At 46.2% G+C, this 11,174-nt stretch overlaps 1 protein-coding gene across 6 annotated transcripts in view; it reads right to left on the bottom strand.

The window, feature by feature from the left end:
• LOC115193601 (zinc finger MIZ domain-containing protein 1) overlaps window positions 1–11,174 on the bottom strand; it is a 217,052-nt gene that overhangs the window by 59,468 nt on the left and 146,410 nt on the right. For 4 of the 6 annotated variants that reach the window (XM_029752404.1, XM_029752405.1, XM_029752402.1 and 1 more), the window contains one exon: window positions 6,392–6,533. The exons of 1 other annotated variant lie outside the window; for it this stretch is intronic. The gene's annotated coding sequence lies outside the window, so the exon portion shown is untranslated. Of the gene's footprint in view, window positions 1–6,391; window positions 6,603–11,174 lie in introns of all 6 variants that reach the window. One more of the 6 variants, XM_029752403.1, reaches the window with a different exon arrangement.

The raw sequence follows: 11,174 nt of genomic DNA, 5'->3' as shown, positions 1-11,174 counted from the left end.
GGACAGGTTCTTTACAGGGAAAGAGACAGACAGAGCTTGGTTAGGACAGGTTCTTTACAGGGAAAGAGACAGACAGATACAGCTTGGTTAGGACAGGTTCTTTACAGGGAAAGAGACAGACAGATACAGCTTGGTTAGGAAAGGTTCTTTACAGGGAAAGAGACAGAAAGATACAGCTTGGTTAGGACAGGTCTTGAGACAGAGAGATACATAACATTGTTAGTACATACAGTTGAAGTCGAAAGTTTACATACACTTAGGTTGGAGTCATTAAAACTCGTTTTCAACCACTCCACAAGTTTCTTGTTAACAAACTATAGTTTTGGCAAGTCGGTTAGGACATCTACTTTGTGCATTTTTCCAACAATTGTTAACAGACAGATTATTTCAATTATAATTCACTGTATCACAATTCCAGTGGGTCAGAAGTTTACATACACTAAGTTGACTGTGCCTTTAAACAGCTTGGAAAATTCCAGAAAATGATGTCATGGCTTTAGAATCTTTTGATAGGCTAATTGACATAATTTGAGTCAATTGGAGGTGTACTTGTGGATGTATTTCAAGGCCTACCTTCAAACTCAGTGCCTCTTTGCTTGACATCATGGGAAAATCAAAAGAAATCAGCCAAGATCAGAAAACAAATTGTAGACCTCCACAAGTCTGGTTCATCCTTGGGAGCAATTTCCAAACGCCTGAAGGTACCACGTTCATCTGTACAAACAATAGTACGCAAGTATAAACACCATGGGACCAGGCAGCCGTCATACCGCTCAGGAAGGAGACGCGTTCTGTCTCCTAGAGATGAACGTACTTTGGTGCAAAGTGCAAATCAATCCTAGAACAAGAGCAAAGGACCTTGTGAAGATGCTGGAGGAAACAGGTAAAAAAGTTTCTATATCCACAGTAAAGCGAGTCCTATATCGACATAACCTGAAAGGCCGTTCAGCAAGGAAGAAGCCACTGCTCCAGAACTGCCAAAAAAAGCCAGACTACAGTTTGGAACTGCACATGGGGACAAAGATCGTACTTTTCGGAGAAATGTCCTCTGGTCTGATGAAACAAAAATAGAACTGTTTGGCCATAATGACCATCGTTATGTTTGGAGGAAAAAGGAGGAGGCTTGCAAGCCAAAGAACTCCATCCTAACCGTGAGGCATGGGGGTGGCAGCATCATGTTGTGGGGGTGCTTTGCTGCAGGAGGGACTGGTGCACTTCACAAAATAGATGGCATCATGAGGCAGGAAAATGATATGGATATATTGAAGCAACGTCTCAAGACATCAGTCAGGAAGTTAAAGCTTGGTCGCAAATGGGTCTTCCAAATGGACAATGACCCCAAGCATACTTCCAAAGTGTGGCAAAATGGCTTAAGAACAACAAAGTCAAGGTATTGGAGTGGCCATCGCAAAGCCCTGACCTCAATCCTATAAAAAAATTGTGGGCAGAACTGAAAAAGCGTATGCAAGCAAGGAGGCCTACAAACCTGACACCAGCTCTGTTAGGAGGAATGGGCCAAAATTCACCCAACTTTTTGTGGGAAGCTTGTGGAAGGCTAGCCGAAACATTTGACCCAAGTTTAACAATGTAAAGGCAATGCTACCAAATACTAATTGAGTGTATGTAAACCTCTGATCCATTGGGAATGTGATGAAAGAAATAAAAGCTGAAATAAATCATTCTCTCCTCTATTATTCTGACATTTCACATTCTTAAAATAAAGTGGTGATCCTAACTGACCTAAGACAGGGAATTGTTACTAGGATTAAATATCAGGAATTGTGAAAAACTGAGTTTAAATGTATTTGGCTAAGGTGTATGTAAACTTCCGAATTCAACTGTAAGTAATCTTGGAACCCAGAACCAAATCTAAAATGCGCTAAGAAGCTACTTGATTACTGGATTTATGTTTCACTGCAATCCAGTTATGTTGAAAACAACATGATGAACAACAACATAATGATGATGATCATCACCTACGTGAACATAATCGAACAAAAATATTGTTGCTGTTGGCTATCACCTACGTGAACATAATCTAACAAAAATATTGTTGCTGTTGGCTATCACCTACGTGAACATAATCGAACAAAAATAATGTTGCTATTGGCTATCACCTACGTGAACATAATCTAACAAAAATAATGTTGCTGTTGGCTATCACCTACGTGAACATAATCTAACAAAAATAATGTTGCTGTTGGCTATCACCTACGTGAACATAATCGAACAAAAATAATGTTGCTGTTGGCTATCACCTACGTGAACATAATCTAACAAAAAGAATGTTGCTGTTGGCTATCACCTACGTGAACAGCTCATCCTACAAACTCCTGGCCTCAATTACACATTGCTCAGGGGAGAGAGGTCCCCCACAAAGCCCTGGGTGACGTCACCGTACGCATTATCTCCCAGTAAAAAGGCAGACAGGCAGCAGTACACCTCCTGTTTAAGGTTATCAATACTGTCTGCCCCTCTGATTTACTAGTACTGCTACTACTCACAGCAGATAATACAGCCTCTCTCTCTCTTTCACTCGTTCTGTCGCTTTCTCTCTCTCTGTGTCTCTGTCTCTTTTTCTCCCGCATTCCCTCTCTATCTTCATCTCTCTCGCTCTCCTTCGCTCTACCTTTCCCCTCGATCTCTCACTATTCTCCCCTCTCCCTCTTTCTCACTACCTCTCCCCCTCCCTCCCTCCCTCCCTCCCTCCCGTCCTCCCTCTCTACCTCTGTAATTGATGTGGCGGGGTGGCTCAGAGGGAGAAGACGATGGATTAATAGGTGTAGTGGTGGTAAATCAGTCACTCCCTCATCCCTCCATCATGCCACGTTTATCTCCATCACAGCTACAAATTCCTCCATACAAAGAACACGGCGAGACAATCCCCCCATGATGCACTGGGGTAGCCAGGGTTCTACAGCGCTGCTCAGAGCTGATAAAGGCTTAAGTTTATGATACCATGCTGAGAAGCAGAAAGGAATGGGTGGAGAGAGGAGAAGGAGAGATGGAGAGGGGAAATGGAATGGGAAGACTAGACTAAGAAAGATAGGATGGAGGGAGAAAGGAAAAGGGTGGAAGAGAAGGTGAGAGTGGCAGGATGGAGGAAAAGAGAGGGAGAGAAAGTGAGGGAGGAAAAGAGAGGGAGAGAAAGTGAGGGAGGAAAAGAGAGGGAGAAGAGATGTTGCTCAGCTCAGGAGCTTTGGGGACTGGATTTTATTGCATTCAAGGCTCGGGAGGAGAACACACACACACACACACACACACACACACACACACACACACACACACACACAAACAGAAAGTAATAGAGTTGTAATGAAGCACTTTCATTAAGCTCCAAGGTAAAACTTCAAAGGGACACTTATCTGAGGTAAAACAGTGCATGTATTACTAATACTAGGAGATTAGGGATTATAGGAGTAGAATTACCTGGAATATAGTCCACTCAAAGGAGAATATAGCCCACTCAAAGGAGAATATAGCCCACTCAAAGGAGAATATATCCCCCTCAAAGGAGAATATACCCCACTCAAAGGAGAATATAGCCCACTCAAAGGAGAATATAGCCCACTCAAAGGAGAATATAGCCCACTCAAAGGAGAATATACCCCCCTCAAAGGAGAATATACCCTACTCAAAGGAGAATATAACCCACTCAAAGGAGAATATAGCCCACTCAAAGGAGAATATAGCCCACTCAAAGGAGAATATACCCCCCTCAAAGGAGAATATACCCCACTCAAAGGAGAATATAACCCACTCAAAGGAGAATATAACCCACTCAAAGGAGAATATAGCCCACTCAAAGGAGAATATAGCCCACTCAAAGGAGAATATAGCCCACTCAAAGGAGTATATAGCCCACTCAAAGGAGTATATAGCCCACTCAAAAGAAAATATTGTCTATTAAAAGTATTGCATTTGTTTTGAGACGTCACTTGCTGAGGACATGTGAAAATGTTGGACAAAACCCGGAAAAACCAGAGCCATGATTCATTATGATCCAAAACACACAACATAATCTACTGTAGCATTGAGTACGTTTACATGCACAGTAATACTTCCATATTAACTGATTATGGAAGTAGACGGATTATGAAATAGTCATGTAAACACCTTCCTCTGCTTATCTTAATTGGCGTGAGGTCAAAATCAAAGTAAGCATACGGCGATTTAAACACCTGCTTTTCTGAGCAACGTTTCAAATGATTAGGACATGTAAACACCTTAATCGACGTTCCAGCAGTGTATTTGATCTGCGTATGTGCTAGCACCAGCCGAGAGCCTCCCTCTTTATTGCGAGGGAAGTGAGTTCAGAACTGATTGTATGTGTCTTAGAAGTAGTTTTCACATACCAACTTTATATGTCCGAAATCAGAATCAAATATGCTTTCCAGAAATAACATCTTCGTTGTGGTAGAACGTTGATTTTCAGATTGCAATCAGGTGGCCTGATTTCAGATGTGTCCATGTAAACAGGTTTATTAGGGAAATTGTTCTTCTTGCAAAGCATGTAAACGTTTTAATCAAACTATTATATTCATCTGACTATCCACAATAATCGCATTATTGTTCGCATGGAACTGTACTCAGTGTCTTTGTCAGGTAAAAGTGCAAATCTTGTGGAAGGGCAGTGAAGACGATCAGTGCTCCAGAACAGACAGCGCTGGCCGCAGTTACAGATAGGTTCCAGCAGGTGTCTCCCCACTCTCTCCCACTGCAGTCCTTCCCAGCCTCCTCACATCATATCACTCCATCTGCAGCCTACTAAGGGCTCCCGTAAGAGTTTACAAGCGCTACAAATCCCCCCAAAGCACCGAAGACTCTCAGACCTGCAGCCAGGCACACCTGCAGCCAGGCACACCTGCAGCCAGGCACACCTGCAGCCAGGCACACCTGCAGCCAGGCACACCTGCAGCCAGGCACACCTGCAGCCAGGCACACCTGCAGCCAGGCACACCTGCAGCCAGGCACACCTGCAGCCAGGCACACCTGCAGCCAGGCACACCTGCAGTAGATCAGTGCACCACTCGAAGAGACACACAGATCAGTTGACCCCTAGTAGGGCACACTCCAACCCTCCTCCCCCAACGCAGCCCTTCATACTTGAAAACAAGGAAACCTGCAGCTAGGCGGACCTGCAGCTAGGCGGACCTGCAGCTAGGCAGACCTGCAGCTAGGCAGACCTGCAGCTAGACCTGCAGCTAGGCAGACCTGCAGCTAGGCAGACCTGCAGCTAGGCAGACCTGCAGCTAGACCTGCAGCTAGGCAGACCTGCAGCTAGGCCTGCAGCTAGGCAGACCTGCAGCTAGACCTGCAGCTAGGCAGACCTGCAGCTAGGCAGACCTGCAGCTAGGCCTGCAGCTAGGCAGACCTGCAGCTAGGCAGACCTGCAGCTAGGCAGACCTGCAGCTAGACCTGCAGCTAGGCAGACCTGCAGCTAGGCAGACCTGCAGCTAGGCAGACCTGCAGCTAGGCCTGCAGCTAGGCAGACCTGCAGCTAGGCAGACTTGCAGCTAGACCTGCAGCTAGGCAGACCTGCAGCTAGGCAGACCTGCAGCTAGGCAGACCTGCAGCTAGGCCTGCAGCTAGGCAGACCTGCAGCTAGGCAGACCTGCAGCTAGGCAGACCTGCAGTAGATCAGTGCACCACTCACAGGGACACACTGACTCTCCAGCCCTCTAACCCTCCACCACTGCTCCACTGTCTGACCTTGTGGCTACTGATGAACTATTTCCCCTTCCGACCCTAAACTGACCTCTAACTACTACTACAGAACCAGGAAAAAAGAATTGGAAAGATTGAAAGGGATGGAGAGAAATGGAGAGAGAAAGGGAGAGGGCTTGAGCCCCCCCCCCCTCTCCTCAACCTCTCTTTCTCTCGGCTCAACCCCCTCTCTCTGCACAACCTCTCTCTGCCTCTCTTTCTCTCCATCTCCCCCCTGTAGGCGATGCCTTTGTTTGTGATCTCTATAGCAGGAACCTCCACGTCTGAAGGAAACCAAGCGAGGTGAAAACATGGTTCTACAAGGAGGGAGCTGTGTTGGAGCATCCTGTTCTGGTTCTGTGAAGTACGGAGGTTGTGTTCATTCTTTCTGTCTCACTGTCCAGGTTAACGCATGGTCCTTCTCTCCAACCCTCCTCTCCTATCTTCTCTCTTTCCTCTCCAATCTCCTCTCCCTCCTATCTTCTCTCTCCTAATCTTCCTCTCCTGTCCATGCGCCGAATACAACAATCAATATTGTCCAGGGAATGTTAACATCATGGTTGCCATGGATAGGCCATTCTATTAGAGGACGAACATTTGTAGAGGTACAGAAAAAGAATAAGACTCGAGTCTCAACTCCATGGACGGTCGAATGTGTGTGTGTGTCTGTCTCTCCATATCTCACCTCCACATGAGGGTCTGATGTACCGACGGTCGCAGGTGGTAGACGTGATTACTGACGGCGAGGTTGTGTTCCAACCGGAAAGGTTCCAATACCACGCCGTCCCAGACCGGGAAGGTCAACCGCAGCTCCTCGTTGGGATTGGCTGATTGGAGCGGAGAGACAGGACAGGAAGATAGGACGTCAGCTTTCCGTTTAAATGTATCTGTGGTATCTGTGGTGGTGGGGTTAGAGTTGTATACTGGTTGATTAACAGTCACACATACAGTAGACAGTGGCTGGGGCACCAGGATATCACTGGCTGGTATTACCCTGACTAACACGTACATTCCTATGGTTGGATACTATAGGAGTCAACAACAGCCATGTATCAGGGCAGCATGTAGTAGTGATCGGGGTTGGGCTCAATTCCATTTCATTTCAGAAAGTAAACCAAATTCCAATTCCAAATGTTCCCACTTAAAAAGCATTGAAGAGAATTTGAAGTGTAGTTTCATTGTACTTCCTGAATTGAATAGGAATTGAACCTAACCCTGGTGATGTAGTGGACTAGTCGTGTCTCAGTGGCTTTGTTCTGTATCTCATGAAATGGAAATAGAAACATCAATGTCCTGCTAATACTTGTTGGACAGGCTTTGTTGTATTTTCAGCCACAGGTATCTACTAAGAGCTACTGACAGCATGGAATAGCTCTGCTGTGTGTGTGTGTGTGTGTGTGTGTGTGTGTGTGTGTGTGTGTGTGTGTGTGTGTGTGTGTGTGTGTGTGTGTGTGTGTGTGTGTGTGTGTGTGTGTGTGTGTGTGTGTGTGTGTGTGTGTGTCTGTGTGTGTGTGCATAATTACAGACTGTACATTCACACACACACACAATATATACAAAAGTATGTGGACACCCCTTCAAATGAGTGGATTCGGCTACTTCAGCCACACCATTGCTGACAGATGTATAACATCGAGATCACAGCCATGTAATCTCCATAGACAAACACTGGCAGTAGAATGGCCCGTACTGAAGAGCTAAGTGACTTTCAACGTGGCACAATCATAGGATGCCGCCTTTCCAACAAACAAAAATGATCAAATCAAATGTTATTTGTCACATGCACCGAATACAACAGGTGTACACCTTACCTTGAAATGCTTACTTACAAGCCCTTAACCAACAATGCAGTTCAAGAAATAGAGATAAGAAAATATTGGCAAAATAAACTAAAGTAAAAAATAAAATAAAAAGTAACACAAAATAACAATAACGAGGCTATATACAGGGGGTACCGTTACCGAGTCAATGTGTGGGGGTACAGGTTAGTCAGGTCATTTGTACATGTAGGTAGGGGTAAAGTGACTATGCATAGATAATAAACAGTGAGTAGCAGCAGTGTGAAAACAAAGGGGGGCTCCTGGATTGCAGGAAGCTTGGCCCCAGTGATGTACTGGGCCGTACGCACTACCCTCTGTAGCACCTTAAGGCCGGATGCAGAGTTGCTGCCATACCAGGCGGTGATGCAACAGGTCAGGATGCTCTCGATGGTGCAGCTGTATAACTTTTTGAGGATCTGAGGACCCATGCCAAATCTTTTCAGTCTCCTGAGGGGGAAAAGGTTTTTTCGTGCCCTCTTCACAACTGTCTTGGTGTGTTTGGATCATGATAGTTTGTTGGTGATGTGGACACCAAGGAACTTGAAACTCTCGACCTGCTCCGCTACAGCCCTATCGATGTGAATGGGACGTATTCTGCCCAACTTTTCCTGTAGTCCACGATAATTTCCTTTGTCTTGCTCACATTGAGGGAGAGTCTCTGACCTCCTCCCTATAGGCTGTCTCATCGTTGTCGGTGATCTGGCCTACCACTGTTGTGTCGTCAGCAAACGTAATGATGCTGTTGGAGTTGTGCACGGCAACGCAGCCGTGGGTGAACAGGGAATACAGGAGGGGACTGAGCACCACTGAGTGGCCCCCGTGTTGAGGTTCAGTACGGCAGATGTGTTGATGCCTACCCTTAACACCTAGGGGCGGCCCGTCAGGAGGTTGCAGAGGGAGGTGTTTAGTCCCAGGGTCCTTAGCTTAGTGATGAGCTCCGTGGGCACTATGGTGTTGAACTCTGAGCTGTAGTCAGTGAACAGCATTCTCACATAGGTGTTCCTTTTGTCCAGGTGGGAAAGGGCAGTGTGGAGTGCGATTGCGTCATCAGTGGATATGTTGGGGCGGTAGGCGTGGGTCAAGGTTTTCCGGGATGAGTGGATCCAGGTTTTCCGGTGTTGATGTGAGCCATGACCAACCTTTCAAAGCACTTCATGGCTACCGACGTGAGTGCTACGGGGCGGTAATCATTTAGGCAGGTTACCTTCTCTTTCCTGGGCACAGGGACTATGGTGGTCTGCTTGAAACATGTAAGTATTCTCTTCGCTCTACTCTTTCTTCTCCATTTCCCTTCCTTCTTCTCCACCTCCCTTCTCCTCCTCTCCTTTCCTCCCTTCTCTCTCTCCTCTCCTCCCTTCTCCTCCATTTCCCTTGCTTCTCCTCTCTCCACCTCCCTCTCCTCTCCTTCTCCCCCCTCCTCTCCACCTCCCTCTCTTCTGCTCTCCTCTCCTCCCTTCTCCTCCCCCTCCCTCTCTCCCCTCTTCCTTCTATTTCTCTTGGCTCCTGCTGGAAAGTACTGGAAAATCCCTGAGATAAAAGCACAGCTAGCTACTCCATGTCCTCACTATCAAAATAACACAGAAAAATAATAGTTCATCTTATCTCATCTCAGAGCAGAAACAGTCATGTCCATCACTGTCTGAGATGATAAAACAGATTGCTGGGTTACTCTGCTACACCACTTCTTTCCAAGGATGATAAATTCATTAAAAAGTACTGAAAACTAATTTTGAATTGTGGATAATAATGGGTTTTTCAGGGTACATAGTTTTAGTCCCAAAATGTGTTTTCAAGCTTTGTGTGTGTGTGGAGTTGCAGGTGAATTGCCTCTTCAATAACCTCATCAGCTATGTCGAGTTCCACTTACCAGGGGTGCAAAGCAAGGCTTACACACACACACACACACATATACACACACACACACACACACACACACACACACACACAAAGAATTATGTTGTGCATTTAACAAGCCTTAAAAAGCGACAGGAGGCCGTGGTGAATCATAACTTACCAAACCACAAAACCACACTCTGCAGTGAAGCTACTACAAACACACACAATGTACCCTGCAATGAGCCCAACAACCTGAGGGGTAGTGGGGCAAATAATTACTGCTCTGACACAAAGGCTCAGTAATATAAAATCACTGGAGTATGGTGGGGGGGCAACAACACTGCAGAGGGCAAGGAAATGTCTTCATAATCACACACAAACACACGAGCATGCTCACACACACGTGCGTGATGTATTATTCCAAATGCAGTGTAAATATGAGAGAAGACAGTCTGGACTGCTGATTAAGGATCAGTTTTGCCTTTTAGATCCTAATGAATAACACCGGAGGGAAATGATCCTAGATCAGCACTCCTACCCTGAGACATTTTGCATACAGTCCCATTGGTCTGAGTAGCATGGTGAGAGTGACAGCATTATTCAGTAGTCTAAGAGAGAGGAGTGAAGCTACATGACCAAAACGATGTGGAAAGGGAAAGGGGGATACCGAGTCAGTTGTACACTGAATGCATTCAACTGAGGACACCTGCTTGTCGAACATCTCATTCAATATCATGGGCATTAATATGGAGTTGGTCCCCCCTTTGCTGCTATAACAGCCTCCACTATTCTGGGAAGGCTTTCCACTAGATGTTGGAACATTGCTGCGGGGACTTGCTTCCATTCAGCCACAAGAGCATTAGTGAGGTCGGGCACCGATGTTGGGCGATTAGGCCTGGCTTGCAGTCTGTGTTCCAATTCATCCCAAAGGTATTTGATGGGGTTGAGGTCAGAGCTCTGTGCAGGCCAGTCAAGTTCTTCCACACTGATCTCAACAAACCATTTCTGTATGGATCTCACTTTGTGAACGGGGGCATTGCCATGCCTTCCCCAAACTGTTTCCACAAAGTTGGAAGAACATAATCATCTAGAATGTCATTGTATGCTGTAGTGTTAAGATTTCCCTTCACTGGAACTAAGGGGCCTAGCCTGAACCATGAAAAACAGCCCCAGACCATTACTCCTCCTCCACCAAACTTTACAGTTGGCACCATGCATTGGGGCAGGTAGCATTCTCCTGGCATCAGCCAAACCCAGATTCATCCGTCGGACTGCCAGATGGTGAAGAGTGATTCATCACTCCAGAGAACGCGTTTTCACTGCTCCAGAGTCCAATGGAGGTGGGCTTTACACCACTCCAGCCGACGCTTGGCATTGCGCATGGTGATCTTAGGCTTGTGTGCGGCTACCCGGTCATGGAAACCCATTTCATGAAGCTCCCAACGAACAGTTATTGTGCTGACGTTGCTTCCAGAGGCAGTTTGGAACTCAGTAGTGCGTGTTGCAACCGAGGACAGACGATTTTTACGTGCTTCAGTACTTGGCAGTCCCGTTCTGTGCACTTGTGTGGCCTACCACTTTGTGGCTGAGCCGTTGTTGCTCCTAAACATTTCCACTTCACAATAACAGCACTTACAGTTGACCAGGACAGAACTAGCAGGGCAGAAATTTGACAAACTGACTTGTTGGAAAGGTGGCATCCTATGATGGTGCCACGTTGAAAGTCACAGAGCTCTTCAGTAAGGCCATTTTACTGCCAATGTTTGTCTATGGAGATTGCATGGCGGTGTGATAGATTTTATACACCTGTCA

The sequence above is a fragment of the Salmo trutta genome, chromosome 5, assembly GCF_901001165.1.
Source record: "Salmo trutta chromosome 5, fSalTru1.1, whole genome shotgun sequence".
Taxonomy (NCBI): Eukaryota; Metazoa; Chordata; class Actinopteri; order Salmoniformes; family Salmonidae; genus Salmo; species Salmo trutta.
The sequence above is the reverse complement of the archived record's forward strand: the minus strand, read 5'-3'. Positions and strand labels throughout refer to the sequence as shown.